This window comes from Prionailurus viverrinus, chromosome F2, assembly GCF_022837055.1.
Source record: "Prionailurus viverrinus isolate Anna chromosome F2, UM_Priviv_1.0, whole genome shotgun sequence".
Classification (NCBI taxonomy): Eukaryota; Metazoa; Chordata; class Mammalia; order Carnivora; family Felidae; genus Prionailurus; species Prionailurus viverrinus.
This window is the reverse complement of record NC_062578.1, coordinates 30,889,852-30,910,231: the sequence shown is the minus strand read 5'-3', so window position 1 is coordinate 30,910,231 and position 20,380 is coordinate 30,889,852.

The window sequence follows — 20,380 nt, the reverse complement described above, 5'->3', positions numbered from 1 at the left end:
CCTGAAGCCCTACACCTCATAGGGATTGTTTGTTAATGAGCCAATTCTTTAGGGCTGTTCTCTATGTGTGTTCTTGTAGCAGGAGTATTGTGCCTCCATGATTGAGCCAGGCCTTTTTTTAATTATTTAACCTATTTATTTATTTATTTATTTATTTATTTATTTATTTATTTGAGAGAGAGAGATGGAGAGCGTGTGCACACAAGCAGGGCACAGGGATAGAGGAAGAGAGAGACAGAATCTCAAGTAGGCTCCCAACAAAGGGCTCAATCTGACAATTGTGACATCATGACCTGAGTCAAAATCAAGAGTCCATTGTTGAACCTACTGAGCCACTCAGGCACCCCTATTATTTAACCTTTTTATTTAAATAAAAAATTAATACATACATAATCATTACCAACAAAAAATACAGATAAACAAAAGGAAGGAAATTTAAAATATACATAATCCTATACCGGTGTTTTCTGTTGTTCTTGTTAACTTTAAAAAACTTTAGACTTAAAAGTAGCACAAACAAGCTCCCGTATAACCTCACTACTTTTCTCTAATATTAACATCGTATATAATCACAGTATAATTATCAACATCAGAAAATCAACTTTGTCCCAATATTACTAACTAAAATGCAAGTTTTATTTTCCACTAATGACATTTTTTTGTTCCAGATTCTGATCAGGAGCCCCACACTGAAATCTTTTCATGTCCCCCTAACTCTCTCAGAGTCTGTGATGGTTTCCCAGTCTTTCCTTGTCTTTAATGAACTAAACTCTGAACAGTATTGGCCAAGTGCCTCAGTTTTGGTGTGTCTGACATTTTTTCATGATTAGGATGAAGAAATGAATTTTTGACAGGAACATAACAGAAGTATTGTGTCCTTCTCTTAAATCACATTACAGTGTATATGATATTATATATCTTATTAATGGGAAGTTAATCTTGATCCACTGGTGAAAGTGGTGTCTGCTAGGTTTCTACAAAGTAAAGTTACTATTTTCCCTTTGTATTAATACATACATTGAAGATTATTTTGAAACTATGCAAATATTATCTTTGGCTCACTAATTTTAGCATCCATTAGTGGATCTTGCTTGCAACAATCGTTAGTCTGGTGCTTTTGTTTCCCCCATTACTTCTATTTATCAATTGGAATTCTTCTGTAATGAAGACATATCCCTCTTTCCCACTTATGTATTTATTAAATTATTTATGTGTATAAGCATAGACTCATGGATAATTCTTTTATTTGATAGCATTATCGAAAAAATAATCGCCCCCAAAGAATCCCTAGAATTCATGAACATGTTCCCTTGCATGAAAAAAGATACTGTGCAGACATAATTTAGGTAATGACTGAGCTTGAGATGGGGAGGTTATCCTCATTTATCTAGTGGGTACAATCTAATCACAGGAATCCTTAAAAGTAGAGAACAAAGGAAGAAGAATGGGTCAGGGGGATGTGACATGAGAAAAGATTTGACCAATTGTTGTTGGTTTTGAAGATGAAAAAGAAGGCCACAAGCACTCATGAAGTGGCCTCTAGAAGCTGTAATCACCTTCTAACATCATCAGTAAAATGGGCACCCCAGCCCTATAATGACAAGGAAGTGAATTCTGTTAACAAAATAAAAGAGCAAAGAAATGGATTCTCCCCTAGAGTCATTAGAAAGGCAAGCAGCAATGTGACCACTTTGCTGTAACCTGCAGAGATCTGAGTCAGACTTTCGACCTACAGAATTTTAAGATAACAAATTTGTGCTAAGTCGCTAGATTTGTGGTAATCTCTTAACAATAGCAATAGAAAACAAATAAAATCATCTTTTCCTTTTTTCCTCAAATTGTTCCAGCTTTGGTCATTGGAAGCTTTTCATTTGAACTAGGTCTTTGGATCATTTTGATAATTAGTAGCATTTTTCTCATTTGAATTTACTATGCAGTCAGTCAACCTCATCAACAGGAGGATGAAATAAAAAGTCTGATGATTTCATACAAACAGAACTCAGATTACCTCTACAAGTTCAGAAGAAATCCAAGAAGGGCTACAGACAGTCATTATAATTTTTAAAAACTTAATTTGAATTACTGAAGTATGGAGGCCATGGGTCTTGGCCTCATTTCTCCAATTTATTAAAACCAGAGTATGTGTGTGCATGTGTATTTGTACTTTTACTAGGTCTGAAACCAGTTGGAAAACCAGGAGTAAGCCAGAACTCAAAACAGAAAATAGTTTAAGGAATGTTTTAAAAGGCAGGGAATAAGTCACATGCCTGCTCCTACCTGGCTTGGTTTACAAAGGTTACAGTTAGTAAAATTTTAGGCCTGCCCTAAAGTTTCCCTACCTGATTGGGATAATCAACATTTCTTTAATGGTGATTAACGATTAAATTTCTGCAGTTTGAGATTTGGCTTAAAAAGTAGTGTTATTAGAAAAAGAATGCATTGGTATCAGTCATTCTAAATAACTTATGAATGATATCTACTCCTTCTGAAAAATCAGGTTTTGCATAGGACAATATATTGAGGAAGGTACACTGAACATTTAAATAGGAAGAGGTGCCACAGAGTGAGAAAAGGGGGAATCTATAAAAGTAAAATAATAGATATACAGATCAGAAATTGTATATATTGCAATTTGACTGATTCAGCCTTACTTAACAGGATCTCATATGCCTCCAGACTGGTCTTACAGAACTTAATTATGTTGACAAAAATATATTCCTTAAATTTCTTGAGAACAGACACTATCTTATTTAACTCTGATTTCCTAGCTCAGTTCCTCACACATAGTACATTCTCTGTATATGTTTGTGTAATAAATAAATGGATAAAAGACTGAATAATAAAAGAGTGTGGGGTAAATGTAGCAATTCTACTACAGTAAATATTCTCTATAATAACTTACGTACCTGAGGATGAAGAATTCATGTTTTATAATGCCAATTATCTGTATAGAAAAATACCCCATATGCAAAACTTTGTGTTTTATTTTTCATTTTTTCTCATAATTGTGCTGGTAAAATAATTAAGTATAGTAAGTAAATAAGTGTATATACACACACATATATATACATGTACATGTATATATATATTTATGTACATGTATATATATGTGTGTGTGTATGTATATATATATATGTAGTATATAGATATACTACAGAACAAATCATCTCCATGATGTTAAGAAAGAATACAGAAAAGTAAAAAGAATGAGAGCAAAATTCAACAGGGGAATTGTAAAGATATTTTCACTCTAGGAAACATAGTAGATGTGAAATGATGATTAATAAAAACTGATACTACAGGCACCACATGAAAAATAACTTATGTCAACTTGATGTCAGAGCAATATGCTACCTATGGTCATTTTTGACAGGGGCTTAAAGAAAGTCTAATCTGAAAGGTTCAGTTAAACCTCTAGATTCAACATTTATTTTATTTTTGGGACAGAGAGAGACAGAGCATGAATGGGGGAGGGGCAGAGAGAGAGGGAGACACAGAATCGGAAACAGGCTCCAGGCTCTGAGCCATCAGCCCAGAGCCCGACGCGGGGCTCGAACTCACGGACCGCGAGATCGTGACCTGGCTGAAGTCGAACGCTTAACCGACTGCGCCACCCAGGTGCCCCAAACCTCTAGATTCAACAGTTCATTAATTTTCTAGGATTTCTTTTTCTTTTATTTTTTTTAAACGTTTACTTATTTTTGAGAGAGAGAGAGAGAGACAGAGAGACAGAGAAAACACAGGTGGAGGAGGGGCAGAGAGGCAGAGAGAGAGGGAGACAGAAACAGAAGCAGGCTCCAGGCTCTGAACTGTCAGCACAGAGCCTGATGCAGGGCTCAAACTCACGAATCGCAGATTATGACTTAAGCCAAAGTCAAAAGCTTAACCAACTGAGCCACACAGGCACCCTGAGGATTACTTTTCCTTAATATCTTTTTCCCTCTCTTTTTCTTTCTTTCTTTTTGTTAGACTATTTTTTCTTGTTAACAGATTCTACAGAAAGTGTTTGAAGGAAATCATCCATAAATATATTTGCTTTTTTCAGTCCACATATTTTTAGGAATTTGAATGGGGAAAAAACCATTACCTTATGGAAAAAGTCAGAGCTGGACAATACTTTATCAATCTCAGTATTGTGTTCAGGTGATTATTGGATCTGTTTTGCTCCCAAAGTAGCAATCTCATTTCAATAGTCTGTCCCAAAAGCAAAGCATCAATAATAATTTTAATCTGTTATTTTGTGTCTGGACCAGAAACAAGTATATAAATTTCAGATTAGCACTGAGGAATTCATATGAGTTGCTAACACCTATCACTTTAAATATTACTTTCCCTTCTTCAATAACTCCTTTTTTCTTTATTTCTATCTTGTGTGTAAATTCCACTGTTGTTTGCATAACAGCAGCTAACATATATATTTCAACTCCTTTTTCTGTGACCATATTGTATAGGAAGTTATAAATCTGTCCTCATATGTTAATATTTCAATCTGTTGGTGACCCAAACAACATTATTAACTTTAAGATTCCTGCCTCCATTTCATAGAACATAACTTGCCAGAGTTTGTTATCCACGAAATTTCCTAAGATACATATTTTCCTACAGCAATCACTTGCTGCATAAAATACAGATTTAAGTACACAAAAGAAACAGAATGAAGAAAGACAGGGACATAATTTATGAGATATTAAAATGAAGTCTTTATATTCCACATTTTATCTGGAGTCTAACATCTATAAGAAGTCCTAACATTCTGCAATAGCCTCTCTGAGGGTCTGCAGCACAATTGCTCTGTTCCCTATCCCCAATGAAAGCAGTGTGGAGAAATAGAAGACTGGTATTCACTTAACCAGAAAAGATTTAAAAATATTAAAGATACCTCAAAGTTGTAAAAGTATTGCTAAAGATCTCCCAATGTATGCTGCTCAAGGCATAAATACAAAGCAATTTAGTGATGTAAATCTTGACCCTCTAAAACAGTTAAATTTTTACACGATAGATTTAAATACAGAATTATTCCAGAAAATAATCCTGAGGGGCGCCTGGGTGGCGCAGTCGGTTAAGCGTCCGACTTCAGCCAGGTCACGATCTCACGGTCCGTGAGTTCGAGCCCCGCATCGGGCTCTGGGCTGAAGGCTCGGAGCCTGGAGCCTGTTTCTGATTCTGTGTCCCCCTCTCTCTCTGCCCCTCCCCCGTTCATGCGCTGTCTCTCTGTCCCAAAAATAAATAAAAAACGTTGAAAAAAAATTAAAAAAAAAAAAAGAAAATAATCCTGAAAGAAGTTAAAAAAGCCCAGCATATACCAAACAATATTTGAAATATTAATTATAGCCTATATTGGAAACAAATTAAATGTCCATTTTCAGCTGATCTTGAAGTATGATTTATCCATTAAATGCAGTATTATGCCACCATTATATATATCTACCAAATGTTTGTTTACATAAATGCATGCCATACAATAGTAATTGTATTATTGTAATATTTCAATTAGAATATTAAAATTATTTGTTGAATATGGTTACAATTATGTTTTTTTAAAGCCACGTGGAGTAAAAAAAGAAAAAAAACTGCTCTAAAAAGTCTTTAGTGATAAGTGGTTTCTTCTTCCTTTTTTTTCACAACTAACTTTTAAATAACTTCTGCCATGACTTTTCCTCAAGCTCTCTTTCTTCACCTTTTCATAGAATTAATTAAGGTAAGTATTTCTCTCTTGGTTTCTGAATAAATATCTTTCTTGGTTTTATTCTGGTTTACTTTTTCTTTTAAGCTTATTTATTTATTTTGAGAGACAGTGCATGAACAGGGGACACACAGAGAGAGGAGAGAGAGAATTCCAAGCAGGCTGCATGCTGACAGCACTGAGCCCAGTGTGAGGCTTGAACTCACAAACCAAGAGATCATAACCTGAGCCAAAAGTCAGACACTTAACCAACTGACCATCCAGGCGCCCCTTTTCTGGGTTACTCTTATCCTCTATTCCACTTCCTAATTTAGGTGTATAATCTAAAAATGGAGCTTCCAAATCTAGAGAGTTCAACTATATCTGTAAAAGAGAGACTTCAACTCTATTTTAAACTCTACTATGTATTTTCTTTTCTCCCCAACTTTGTTGATACACTGTTGATGCTTGAATAATTTAGGGGTTGGGGCACTCTACACCCAACTCTGTGCAATCAAAAATCCACATGTAAATTTGACTCCCCCAAAACCTAACTACTCATAGTTTACTAATGACCAGAAGCATAAACAGTCAATTAACACATATTTTTATGTTATATATATATATTATACATACTGTATCCTTACAATAAAGTAAGCTAGAGAAAGTAAAATGTTATTAAGAAAATCATAAGGAAAAGAAAATACACTTATACTACTGTATTTTACTTCTTGAAAAAAATCTGTGTATAAATGACTGTGAAGTTGAAACCCATGGTGTTCAAGGGTCAACTCTCACTGACGTATAATCTTATGTAGATTTAAGGTGTACAATGTGTTGATTTGATAAACTCATATATTGCAGAATGATTACCACCATATTATTAGCTGGCATCTGAATCACATCATATAATTTTCATTTTTCTTTTGTGATGAGAACATTTAAGATCAACTCTTGTTGATCAGCAACTTTCAAGTATATAATGCAGTATGATGAACTATTATCATTACGCTATATGTTAAATCCCCAGAACTTACTTATCTTATAACTGGACATTTTTACTCTTTGGCTACAAACTCTCCTTCTCCCCTGTCCTCCCTGCACCCTGTAATCACCAGTAGAGTCATTGTTTCTATGAGTTCCAATTTTTTTAGATTCCACAGAAAAGATCATATAGTATTTGTCTTTCCCATCTTACTTATTTCACTTAGCATAATGCCATCAAAGTCCTTCATGTTGTCACAATGGCAAGATGTTCTCTTTTATGGCTGGATAGTATTTCATCATGTATATATACACCACATCTCCTTTATCTATTCATTCACAGATGGACACTTAGGTAGTTTCTCTATCTTAGCTATTATGAATAATGCTGTAATGAGAATGGGGTCCAGATATCTCTTTGAAATTCTGTTTTCATTTTTTGGGGAAATACCCAGAAGTGGGGTTGCTGAATCCCATGGTAATTTTATTTTTAATTTTTTGAGTAATTACCATACTATTTTCCATAGTGGCTGAACCAATTTACATTTCCAAAAACAATGCAAGAGAGTTCTTTTTTGTCCACATCCTCTCCAACACTTATCTTTTGTCTCTCTGATGACAATCATTCTAACAAGTATGAGGTGATATCTCATTGTGGTTTTGATTTGCATTTCCCTGTAGACTAGTGAAACTGAGTACCTTTCCATGTACCTTTAGGCCTTTTGTATGTCTTCTTTAGAAAAATGTCTACACAGATCCTCTGCCCATTTTTTAATGGTGTTTGGTTTTTCCTACAAAGTTATTAAAATGTCCATACTACCCAAAGCAATCTGCAGATTTAATGTAATCCCTATCAAAACCCCAATGGCATTTTTCACAAAATCAGAACAGTCCTAATATTTGTATGGAACTACAAAAGACCCTGAATAGCCAAAGCAATCTTAAGAAAAAAGAACAAAACTTGAGGCATCACAGTTCCTGATTTCAAAGTATATTATAAAGCTATAGTAATCAAAACAGTGCATGGCATTGACACAAAAACAGAGAATAAAATAGAGACTCCAGAAATAAACACATGCATATATAATTAATTAATTTATAACAAAAGATTAAAGAATATACAATGGGGAAGAGACAGTCTCTTCAGTAAATGCACCTGAAACTAACATGTTATATGTTAATTATATCACACACACACACACACACACACACACACACACACACCCTACAAAAGACCATCAGCAAAAGCAATCCCAGTCCCATAATCTGAAACATCCTCAATTGTGCTTTACCATGGACTTGAAATTTAACCTTCCTCAAAACATCTATGGACTTTCAACCTGGAAGTTTTCAAGAATCATCTCAACCTCAAAACCCACCTCCAAGTTTGAAAAATCCCTAATGGTGTCTGATGAGCAGCTAGGTTTACAAATCACTTCTCTTGTATTTCTTGCTTCAATTTCCTCTTGTCACAGGTTCTAATTAATTTTATTAGTATACCTATATATAATGGAAACTTTAATCCTCTTTTCACTCCATATTCATAAAAGTGTATGGGTGGGTCAAATACAATGACATTGAATGAGTGAAAGTAATAAGAAAAAAGATGTGCCTTTATTTTTTTTAAGTTTATTTATTGATTTTTGAGAGAGAGGCAGAGAAAGCAAGGGATGGGTAAAAAAAGAAGGAGAGAGAGAATTCCAAGCAGGCTCTACACTGACAGACAGATGTGGGGCTCAAACTCTTCAACCATGAGATCATGACCTGAGCCAAAATCAAGAGCCAGAAGCTTAACCAACTGAGCCAACGAGGTACCCCAAAAGATGTCCCTTTAGTAATAATCAGGTCTATTTTTTGTCTATACCTTTCAAAATTAACCTTTTTTTATTGATTCCCTATTACTGTAAATCTCATATAACAACGTGGTATGTGGAAGCCTCCTACTCAGGAAGAGTCCCTTACCTGAGAAGCCTTTCAGGACTAATTTCACAAGGCCTAATATGTAAAATTAATACTTGATGTGGTACACTCTGATGTGGTACACTATAAATCACCAGGAGTAATATGGTCCCAATCAAGATTGTAAAGCCAAATCCAAGCTGGTTATATAATCTTCTTTTGATCTTATAAGCATTTATCTTTCTCAAGAGATATCTGTAATCATGGTAGTTAACAGATCACGATTTAGAGAATGTGAACCATAGCTATATAAGTTTGCATCTTACTAATGAAATAACTACAGAGTAACCCAGCCGCACTGAGACTGAAGCTTTTTATATGACCTTGACCTGGCCAAGATTGTTTCAGGAATTGCCTCCTGTTATACAATATCATGGACAACAGGAATTAACATAATTTTCAAATAATGCCTATCAACACATAGAATACTGTGTGTATTTGTGGTTTTCATTCCTTAAGAAATAGAACAGAGTTTGAAAATAATAATATATGATTAACTAAAATAATAAAATATTGTTACTGCTTTATGAAGTGATATTTAAAAGATGAGAATCATCTTTTTATTCTATAAAACAAAAGCTACCAAAAAAACTAAAACTGTGAGGAAACCCTGAACTATGTAAATGTGAATTTATTTACCAAATCACCAAATAATGTAATGTAAACTTCACTTCCAAAATACCTATTGAATCGTACACATTTCTTCATCTCCACAGAAGCCAGTCTAATTTAACACACCATCATTTCATCTGGACTAGCCCTCACTCTCCATTCTTCCTTTACTCTAGTCCACATTCCATACACATAATGTTTTAAAACTAAACTTGGGTCGAGATCAAGATGGACATATGTATATGTATATGTATATTCTACATACTATAACTCCCCTGAGACACTAATTAAAATTATTATACATTTTTTAATGTTTATTTTTGAAAGAGATAGGGAGACAGAGCACAAGCAGAGGAGGGGCAGAAAGCAAAGCAGAGACACAGAATCCAAAGCAGGCTCCAGGCTCTGAGCTGTCAGCACAGAGCCGGACACGGGACTTGAACTCATGAGCTGCGAGATTATGACCTGGGCTGAAGTCGTACACTTAGCTGACTGAGCCACCCAGGCGCTCCCTAATTAAAATTATTATAAATAAGTGTGCAAAGAACAAATGTGCAAATAATCCTAAAATAAAGAAAACAGAATGAAAGTCACCAATGGAGGAGAGATTTCAACTAATTCTAGTGAAGCATAGTTAACAGACATCACCTAGAAATCTGGGAGGCAATCAGCCCACCTAGTAGATGCCTAAGGAAACTACAAATTCAAAGACAAAGTCTAACAGAAGTTAAGAGTGAGGAATGGAAATGAAAAAAAGGTATTATTTGAAAGTTTAAAAAGAAAAGAGGCAATGATCCCACTACTCTCCTAGACCCTGGGGAAAAATGAAATCCACTAGGCATCTTGATCCCTGCTAAAACAATTGATGGTTATCTTCTAAAGAAACCCAAGAAAATAAAACAAACTGTACTAACTATAAGGAGAGAGCTAAGGCAGTTTCAGTACCCCAGTGTAAAATATTCTGAATTCTTGCACTTAATAGCCTTTTTAAAATAGCCTGTTTGTTCCAGAGTGAGGCAGTCTGTTGAAAATTCTATCTACAAACACAGGAATTATAATCATCCTTTGTATCATCTTATATTAAGTATGAATGAATGAGCAAGAATTACTAGATATTTAAGGAAAGCCTGTATTCTGAAAAAAGATGATCAAAACACCCACACACAAAAAAAAAAGACTGGGGGAGGTGTATGTATTTCAACAAAAAAAGAAAAATTTGAGGGAAATTAATTAGTGAACTCAATGCTGTGAGAAATACATTTAGAGACCAAGAAGAATTTCTTGAAAAATAAAAAGTGCAATTACCTAAATAAAAAGAAACTGATTACAAAATTATTATAAAATAAATCTTAAAAAACCCCTTTAATATAAGCCTATATACCATTTACCACATTATATATATATTATATATATCACATTATATGTATTATATCATATATATCATTTATCATGTTATATATTATATATGTATAACATATATATCAAGTGAATTACCTTTACTTGAGAGATATCATCTAGCTAATGGGAGTTCAAGAAAAAAATAAGAGTGAGAGAATAATAGAAGATAATTTATCAAAGCTGATAGGAGGCATTCATAATCAAAATAAAGGCTCTATAAATTATTAAGCAGGGTGAATAAAAATAAGTGACCCACACTCTGAAATTCTGTATTACCAATGATAAAAATAAGATTCCTAAAAGATTCTCAAAAGAAAAAAAAACAGCCTACAAATTAACCTTTTTAAGACTGCAAATAGACCTCTCATCATCAAAGGCAGCTATTAGAAAGAAAAAAAATGCCTTAAAAAATCAGAGGGAAAATAAAAGAAAACCTTTAGCTAACAGATTAGCAATTAAAAGTGAGAAGAGAATAAAGACTTTTCAAACCACAAAGGCCCTATGAATTTACGTCATACACATACCTTCTTGTAGTTTTAAAGATGTACTTCAGTAAAATGAAGGGCAATAAAAAAAGGACCACTGAGGATCTTATATACAAAATCTAAGAGGAAAGTTCCAGATGGCCATTAGTCTGCAGGCATATGTCACAATTTTTTTCAATACTGGGCAAGAGAACAGAAGACTCCAGGAGAAATTGTTAGAAAAAATTTGTATCTACATCTATATGACTTATAAAATACTATATGATTTGAGAAACTGAAAGAATATACCATAATAAAGGCAGAATCATAGCAAATACTCTTAGAGTGTTTACTGTGTGTCAGGCATTGTTCTAGGCATTTTATGTATATTAACCCATAAATCATCACAATAATTCTACAAAGGATATAGTGGTAATATCACTATTTACAGACCACGAAAGTAAATTCATATAGCTAGGATGTGATTAAGTTTGGTTTCAAATCAGGCAGTCTGACTCCAGAGGAGATGCAGGAAAATTCAAAAGAAGAAATAAAAACAAAATAAACACAAATTTTAAAAGGTATAAAGAAAAGAGCACATTCATAGTATACTACTTGATTCTGCATCAAACAATATTTACATACTCATAGTGTCTAGACATCACTAACTTTTAACTTTGTAACTGCTTAGAGGGACATATCCCCATTTCTAACGTTGCCATAGAGGAATAGAAATTCTCATTTGACTTCTTCAATGTGAAAAATAATAGAGAAACATTCCAAGAGTCTCTTCTTTTTTCACCACTCTCCTCCCTCTCCCTTTCAAAATTAATAACCAATCTTGATTGTCTCTCTCCCCATGTTGTTTGCTTATATAAGCAGTCTCTGTCTCTTCAGGGAAGGTCTGTAGTTGTTCTGTTCAGTCTGTTCTGAGTTAATTAGCTTTGGTCTCCTACTTTCCAGTTCAATTTTTATTAGCAGTAAAGCAAAGAAGACTTTTAAGTCTCCTCCTCCTCCTCCGCTCCCCACCCCCTCCTTCTTTCCATCTCTCCCTTTCACTATTCCTCTCTCTCTCTCTTAATTCCAAACTCAGGAGAGCAATAAAAGAGTTCTAATTGCTCATTATTTAGTATCCCAAGAAGCACCATCTTGTATGTCATAACATACAAGTACAAAGATGAAATTCAAATATAAAAAAGTGCAATATGAAGTACAATATAATCACAAGCAAATGCTACCAGACATTTAAAGAAGAGTTAAGATCTATTCTCCTCAAACTATTCCAAAAAACAGAAGAGGAAGGAAGGCTTCCAAATATATTCTATGAGATCAGCATTACCTGGATACCAAAACCAGACAAAGATATCATTTAAAAAAAATACTACAGGGGCGCCTGGGTGGCGCAGTCGGTTAAGCGTCCGACTTCAGCCAGGTCACGATCTCGCGTCCAGGAGTTCGAGCCCCGCGTCAGGCTCTGGGCTGATGGCTCAGAGCCTGGAGCCTGTTTCCGATTCTGTGTCTCCCTCTCTCTCTGTCCCTCCCCCCATTCATGCTCTGTCTCTCTCTGTCCCAAAAATAAATAAACGTTGAAAAAAAATTAAAAAAAAAATACTACAGGACAATATCCCTGAAGAACATAGATGCAAAATTCCCCAACAACAAAATATTAGCAAGCTGCATACAATAAAGGATTATTCACCATGATCAGGATGCAAGGATGGTTCAATATTTGCAGATCAATCAATATCACACACCACATCAATACCACAAAGGATAAAAATTATATAATCATCTCAATATGCAGAAAAAGCATTTGACAAAGTACAACATCCATTTATGATAAAAACACTCAACAGAATGGGTTTAGAGAGAACATACCTCAACATAATAAAGGCCAAATATAAAAAAACCCACAACTAACATATTCCTCAGTGGTGAAAAACTGAGACCTTTTCCTCAAGTCAGGAACAAGGCAAGGATGTCCACTCTTGCCACTTTTATTAAGAAGTCCTAGCCACAGCAATGAGACAAGAAAAAGAAATAAGAGGCATCCATATTGGTAAAGAAGAAGTTAAACTGTTACTACTTGTAAATCACATATTATTCATAAAAAATCCTAAAGACTCCACAAAAAATTATTAGAAGTAATAAGTAAAATGGCAGGATACAAAATTAATAACCAGAAATTGGTAGTGTTTCTGTATACTAACAAAGAAGTTGCAGAAAGAGAAATAAAAAATAATAATAATTTCATTTACAACTGCACCAAAAAGAATAAAACACCTAGGAATAAACTTAACAAAAGAGGTGAAAGACCTGTACTCTATAAACTATAAAACACTAATGAAAGAAATTGAAAAAAACAAAACACAAAAAATGGAAACAAATGGAAAGATATTCCATGCTCAGGGATTAGAAGAATTAGTACTGTCAAAATTTCCACATTACCCAAAGCAATCCACAGATTCAACGCAACCTTTATCAAAATACCAACAGCATTTTTCATAGAACTAGAAAAAATAATACTAAAATTTGCATAGAACCACAGAATGCCCCCAATAGCCAAATCAATCCTGAGAAAGAAGAACAAAGTTCAAGGTATCACAATTCCATATTTCAAAATATACTACAAAATTATAGTCATCAAAACAGTAAGGTACAGAACAAAAACAGACACATAGATCAACAGAACAGAAAGCCCAGAAATAAATCCATAATTACATGGTCAATTAATCTATGACAAAAAAAACCATCAACAAAACAAAAATACAATCTACTGAATGGGAGAGGATAATTGCAAATGATACATACAATAAGGGGCTAATATCCAATATATATATAAAGAACTTACACAACTCCACACACACACACACACACACACACACACACACACACACACACACAAATCCAATTTGAAAATGGGCAGAGGACCTGAATAGACATTTTTCCAAAGAATACATACAGCAAACCAATGCTACAATGAGATATCACCTCACACCTGTTAAAATGACTAAAATCAAGTAGACAAGAAGCAACAAGTGTTGGGGAGGATGTGGAGAAAAAGGAACCCTTGTTCAATGTTGGTAGGAATGTAAACTGGTATAGCCACTGGGCAAAACAGTATGGAGGTGTCTAAATAAATTAAAAATAGACATACCATATGATCCAATAATTCCACTATTGTGTATTTACCAAGGGAAAGCACTAACTTGAAAAGACAGATGCACCCCAATGTTTACTGCAGCATTATTTACAATAGCCAAGACCAACCTAAGTGTCCATAAGTAGATGAATGGATAAGGAAAATGTACACACACACACACACAGATGAATATTACACAACTATAAAAAAGGATGAGATTTTAAGATTGTGCCATTTACAACAACATGGATGGACATAGAAGGTATTATTCTAATTGAAATAAGTCAGACTGAGAAAGACAAATTTGGAATAAACAAACAAAAAGCAGAATCAGAACCATAACTAAGAGGACAAACTGATAGCTTAAGAGGGGAGGGGAGTGGGGAAAATGGGTGAAGGGGAGAGGAAGATACAGGTCTCTAGTTATAGAATCAGTAACTCATGAGAATAAAAATCAGAGCATAAGGAATACAGTTAATGATATTGTCACAGCACTGTAATGGGACAAATGGTAGCTATATTTGTGGTGAACACAGCATGATGTATAAACTTGCCAAATCACTATGTAACAATGTGTGTCAACTATACTAAAAAAAATGTAGCTATCTCATGAAAAGAAAATCTAAATATGTTACTGTTCTTTAAAAGTATAATAATAAAACACAAGAAAAAAAGTACAATATAAAAGTACCAATTTGAGATGCGAAGGTGCAAAATATAGGTGCAAGAAAGGATAGAGTTGGTAATATTTTTATCACAGAAAGTGGGAAGTCAAGAGACACTGATTGTAGGTAATGCCATACAAATGTATAGCTATATTTTCACCAATATTACTATTTTTCTGATCTTTAATAGTCCCACTTTCAGGGTTTTGTCCTCGCTATCCACATATCTATTGCTTTACTGTGGGATACAAGCTTCTCAGAATAAGCAGTCCTTTTCAGAATCCTGTCCCTCCTTCCTTCCAACCCATGTATACTCTAGGACATAGGTTTTTGTACTGATGAATAAAAAATGGAGGCTAAGGAGAGGTGAGGGTTAGGGGCAAAGGCAAATGCTTACTGCCACTTCTCAGAGAGATTATCTGTCCAGATCTCTCATGTAATTGACACACGCAGGGAGCCTTTCATTATGACAAGATGGTGGGGATGGTAAAAAAAAAAAAAAAAAAAAAGCATATCCTGTCATTCTTCAGGTAATCACTACTTTATACAGTAAAGCTAATTATGTCACAGTTATTTCTTACCTTAGTTGAACTTAGCTGGATAAAAATAACTGTCGCATTTCTAATTTATTACATTTGATATTAGTATAATTCTTCAGTTTAATAGTATATGGAGTTTCTTTTATGAAACCTCTTCAATTAGTAAGGATTTGAGAGAAGCCCTAACTTCCCTACAATTTCTAGAATTTAGTGGTATAACTTGGGATTTTATAACTGGTATGATAACTTCAATTTGTTTACATTACATATTTTTTCCTTTGAAAAATAATTTTATCAGAAAAATACTTTTAGTTCTGTTTTTCAACCACATTTAAGCACATTTATAAACTTATACATTGAGGATATCTGGATATAGAATGCTTAATTCAATATTTTTAACCTAAAACATGTATGCCTATTGCTAAATTACATACTTTTAATCAATGTTTGATAGACTGTGTTATATATTGTATGTACTTACTGTAACTTGCTTGAGCGCTAATTATATTTTTCTGCCCCACTGGTGTCAGGCTTGGCTATGTGGCTTACATTGTCAGTGAAATGTTAGGGGGAACTCTGAAGATTCAACATGTGAGTTGTGCTTCAAGCCTGGATCTTAGAGTAAAGGGTCATTTATATTTATGTTCATACTCATATATATAAATACACAGAGATCATGTGTATATACATACATGTATAAATATAACCTACACACAAAAATATTACATATGCATAGACACACGCATAAATATGCTCACTTACAAATGTCATGGAACAAAATAGATTAGAACAAAAGCAACATAAACAGTGCCTGTTACTGTTTGGTAGGTGTTTCACTCTTTTGTCAGAGTCCACAAGCTGTGATCTTCTTTTTAAATGTAGAGCTATCCCATTCACAGACTTAGGACTGCATTAGACAGGCTTTTACAGAATAGAGCAGGACCATCCTACATAGGATACAGTGTTTTTTTGTGGGCAACATCTTTCTCAGTTAAGCTGTTCAACCATAGTAGCAATGGTATTAATGGAGAGCATTCTATAGTCCTTTTTCCAGTCCCTTGGTTGGCTGCTGTTGCCTTTTCCCAACTTATGTTTTAGAAAATGCAGGGGGGTGTGGGGGAGAAAACTGAAATCTGGAATGACTGATTCCTAGGCATCGTTCTTTCAGTTTGCCCAGATTATTAAAATTGCATCAAAATATCATTAACAGGGTCATTCCTTATTTTTTGTTAGCATAACTCTGTGCAGCTACAGTCTTGATAATAATTTGTGGTTAAAAGACAAAATTGACTTCAAATTATACTTTTTATGGCAGTATTGAATATCCCCTCAGTAGAATAAATTTAATATTAGATAGATGTGTTCTTAAAATTATTGAGCTATTCCCCAATGAGAAGTTTCTTATTGGTTATATTTCTTTTCTTTGAATCTCTCTACTTCACCCGAGACAATGTTCTGTGCCCCCCAGATTCTGTCCTCTCTTGCTGAGACAGCTATTTATCTCTCCATTTTCTTACCAGAAGTTAATTTACCAGAAGTTAAATTCTAGTCTCAAATCTGCATTTCCCGTGTTCATTAAAGCTCCTTTACTAAATAACATAAACCCTTTTGCAGGTTTTCTACATTGGGCTAATACCAAAGACTACAGGAAAGCTAAATTAACATCTTTCCTTTAAATGGTCAAATATTAAGTCAGGGCCCTCTAAAGCCCTAGTCTCTACAGACAGAAGCAGCCCCATTTAAAAATGTATTCTCTTCACCCAGAGAAAGCCCAAGGGGTCCTTAGTTCATTCTTTTTTCTTTAATTACATGTAGATAAGAAAACCTGCCAAGGATGCATAAATAATCTTTAATAGTTATAATAGCTACCAGTATTCACTATATACACCATGTGACCATGCATTTAAAAACAAATTATCAACCCTTCTCATATTTTTTCCATCCTTCACAGATGAGGAAACCTTTGTTCTGTATGGTTTAGGCAAAATGCTCATGGTCTCTAAAACACTGGACGGTAGACGTGATATTCTAATTTAGATATTTCTAGCCAGAAAAACATGTGGGGAACAGAAGAATGGGTGACATTCTTGGTTCTGTCACCATCTAGTTTTGTGACCACTGGCAACTAACAACTCTGAACTTCAGTTTAAGCATCTAGAAAATGCAGGGATTAAAATAATCTCTAAAGTCTATTTAAATTTCAAAAATCTATGATTTTTCCAGGGAGACCTGTTGCAAGTATCCCCACCGTAATATGTGCAGGAGTTTATCTATTGCTTTATATTTTTTAACTATACTCATTGCTTATCAATACTTACTAAACTATTTAAATATGCTAACTTAATCAGCTCATAATATTAAGGAAACTCGCTAAATGTACCTGGCATCACTCTTCCTCAGAGTACATTATTATGATACTCAGACTTCGATCTTCTCTAAGTTTGCTGCTATATGAAATTGTAAAATGCTCTTTCCACTTAGGAATGATTTCTTGAACACTAAATTTTATTTTATTTTATTTTTTTCAGTATATGAAGTTTATTGTCAAATTGGTTTCCATACAACACCCAGTGCTCATCCCAAAAGGTGCCCTCCTCAGTACCTATCACCCACCCTCCCTGCCCTCCCACCCCCATCAACCCTCAGTTTGTTCTCAGTTTTTAAGAGTCTCCTATGCTTTGGCTCTCTCCCACTCTAACCTGTTTGTTTTTTTTTTCTTCCCCTCCCCCATGGGTTTCTGTTAGTTTCTCAGGATCCACATAAGAGTGAAACCATATGGTATCTGTCTTTCTCTGTATGGCTTATTTCACTTAGCATCACACTCTCCAGTTCCATCCATGTTGCTACAAAGGGCCATATTTCATTCTTTCTCATTGCCACGTAATATTCCATTGTGTATATAAATCACAATTTCTTTATCCATTCATCAATTGATGGACATTTAGGCTCTTTCCATAATTTGGCTATTGTTGAGAGTGCTGCTATAAACATTGGGGTACAAGTGCCCCTATGCATCAGTACTCCTGTATCCCTTGGATAAATTCCTAGCAGTGCTATTGCTGGGTCATAGGGTAAGTCTATTTTTAATTTTCTGAGGAACTTCCACACTGTTTTCCAGAGTGGCTGCACCAGTTTGCATTCCCACCAACAGTGCAAGAGGGTTCCCATTTCTCCACATCCTCTCCAGCATCTATAGTCTCCTGATTTGTTCATTTTGGCCACTCTGACCTGCGTGAGGTGTTATCTGAGTGTGGTTTTGATTTGTATTTCCCTAATGAGGAGCGACGTTGAGCATCTTTTCATGTGCCTGTTGGCCATCCGGATGTCTTCTTTAGAGAAGTGTCTATTCATGTTTTCTGCCCATTTCTTCACTGGATTATTTGTTTTTCGGGTGTGGAGTTTGGTGAGCTCTTTATAGATTTTGGATACTAGCCCTTTGTCCCATATGTCATTTGCAAATATCTTTTCCCATTCCATTGGTTGCCTTTTAGTTTTGTTGGTTGTTTCCTTTGCCGTGCAGAAGCTTTTTATCTTCATAAGGTCCCAGTAGTTCATTTTTGCTTTTAATTCCCTTGCCTTTGGGGATGTGTCAAGTAAGAGATTGCTACGGCTGAGGTCAGAGAGGTCTTTTCCTGCTTTCTCCTCTAGGGTTTTGATGGTTTCCTGTCTCACATTCAGGTGCTTTATCCATTTTGAGTTTATTTTTGTGAATGGTGTGAGAAAGTGGTCTAGTTTCAATCTTCTGCACGTTGCTGTCCAGTTCTCCCAGCACCATTTGTTAAAGAGGCTGTCTTTTTTCCATTGGATGTTCTTTCCTGCTTTGTCAAAGATGAGTTGGCCATACGTTTGTGGGTCTAGTTCTGGGGTTTCTATTCTATTCCATTGGTCTATGTGTCTGTTTTGGTGCCAATACCATGCTGTCTTGATGATGACAGCTTTGTAGTAGAGGCTAAAGTCTGGGATTGTGATGCCTCCTGCTTTGGTCTTCTTCTTCAAAATTCCTTTGGCTATTCGGGGCCTTTTGTGGTTCCATATGAATTTTAGGATTGCTTGTTCTAGTTTTGAGAAGAATGCTCGTGCAATTTTGACTGGGATTGCATTGAATGGAACACTAAATTTTAAAGACTAACCTTTAAAATCCTTCCAAGTTTTTAACATAAACATATGATTTCGAACCTTTGATTATATTTTCCAGAGTGATATAAAGGATTAAAATGATGAAGCATTCAGACTCCACTTCTTCTTACAGTGGTTAAAAAACAAAACAAAACAAAAAAAACAGAAGGTCAAATGCTCCAGGGTTAAAAGCCACATTTAGTAGCTTTTTAAACACAAATAAATTTCTTTAATATAATGAAGCCATGAACATATCATTCTCGTACAAGGGGAGATAATCTCCAAATCAAACATAATGTTTACTAAATGTACATAATTATTCATATATATTTTTGATGAATGGAAATAAATATACCTCTTCTTTCCATCTATTTTTTTAAGCCAATGCCTAACCAATTTCAAATAATTTGCTACTATCCTGCTGCTGATTGCCAGTAGATTCAAAAGATTGGTACACACCCTATCATACTGCGGGATGTGATGGAATGGGAAGTTCTTCATTATTTCCAAGTAAGTGATTGCAGTGATAGCCTCTTAAAAATTGTGTAATTGAAATACTAGCCGTATATTGCTTCAAGCAGGCATGCTTTGAACTGAATGCAATAAAAATCCTTTTAAAACAGAAAAGTATATTTCCTGATCTCTTCCCTTCCAGTCATCTCACATGATTATGATTATTATAATTTAGCAATTATAGAACTTTTAAAACAGATTGTGCTTAAGCTAAGAACTATTATTACCACCATATTCTGAATTAAGAATTAAGCAAAAAGATTTTATCAGTGAGGCCTCTCAGCCACTCTACCTTCTGTTAATCTGAACACTAGAAGATGAAAAGG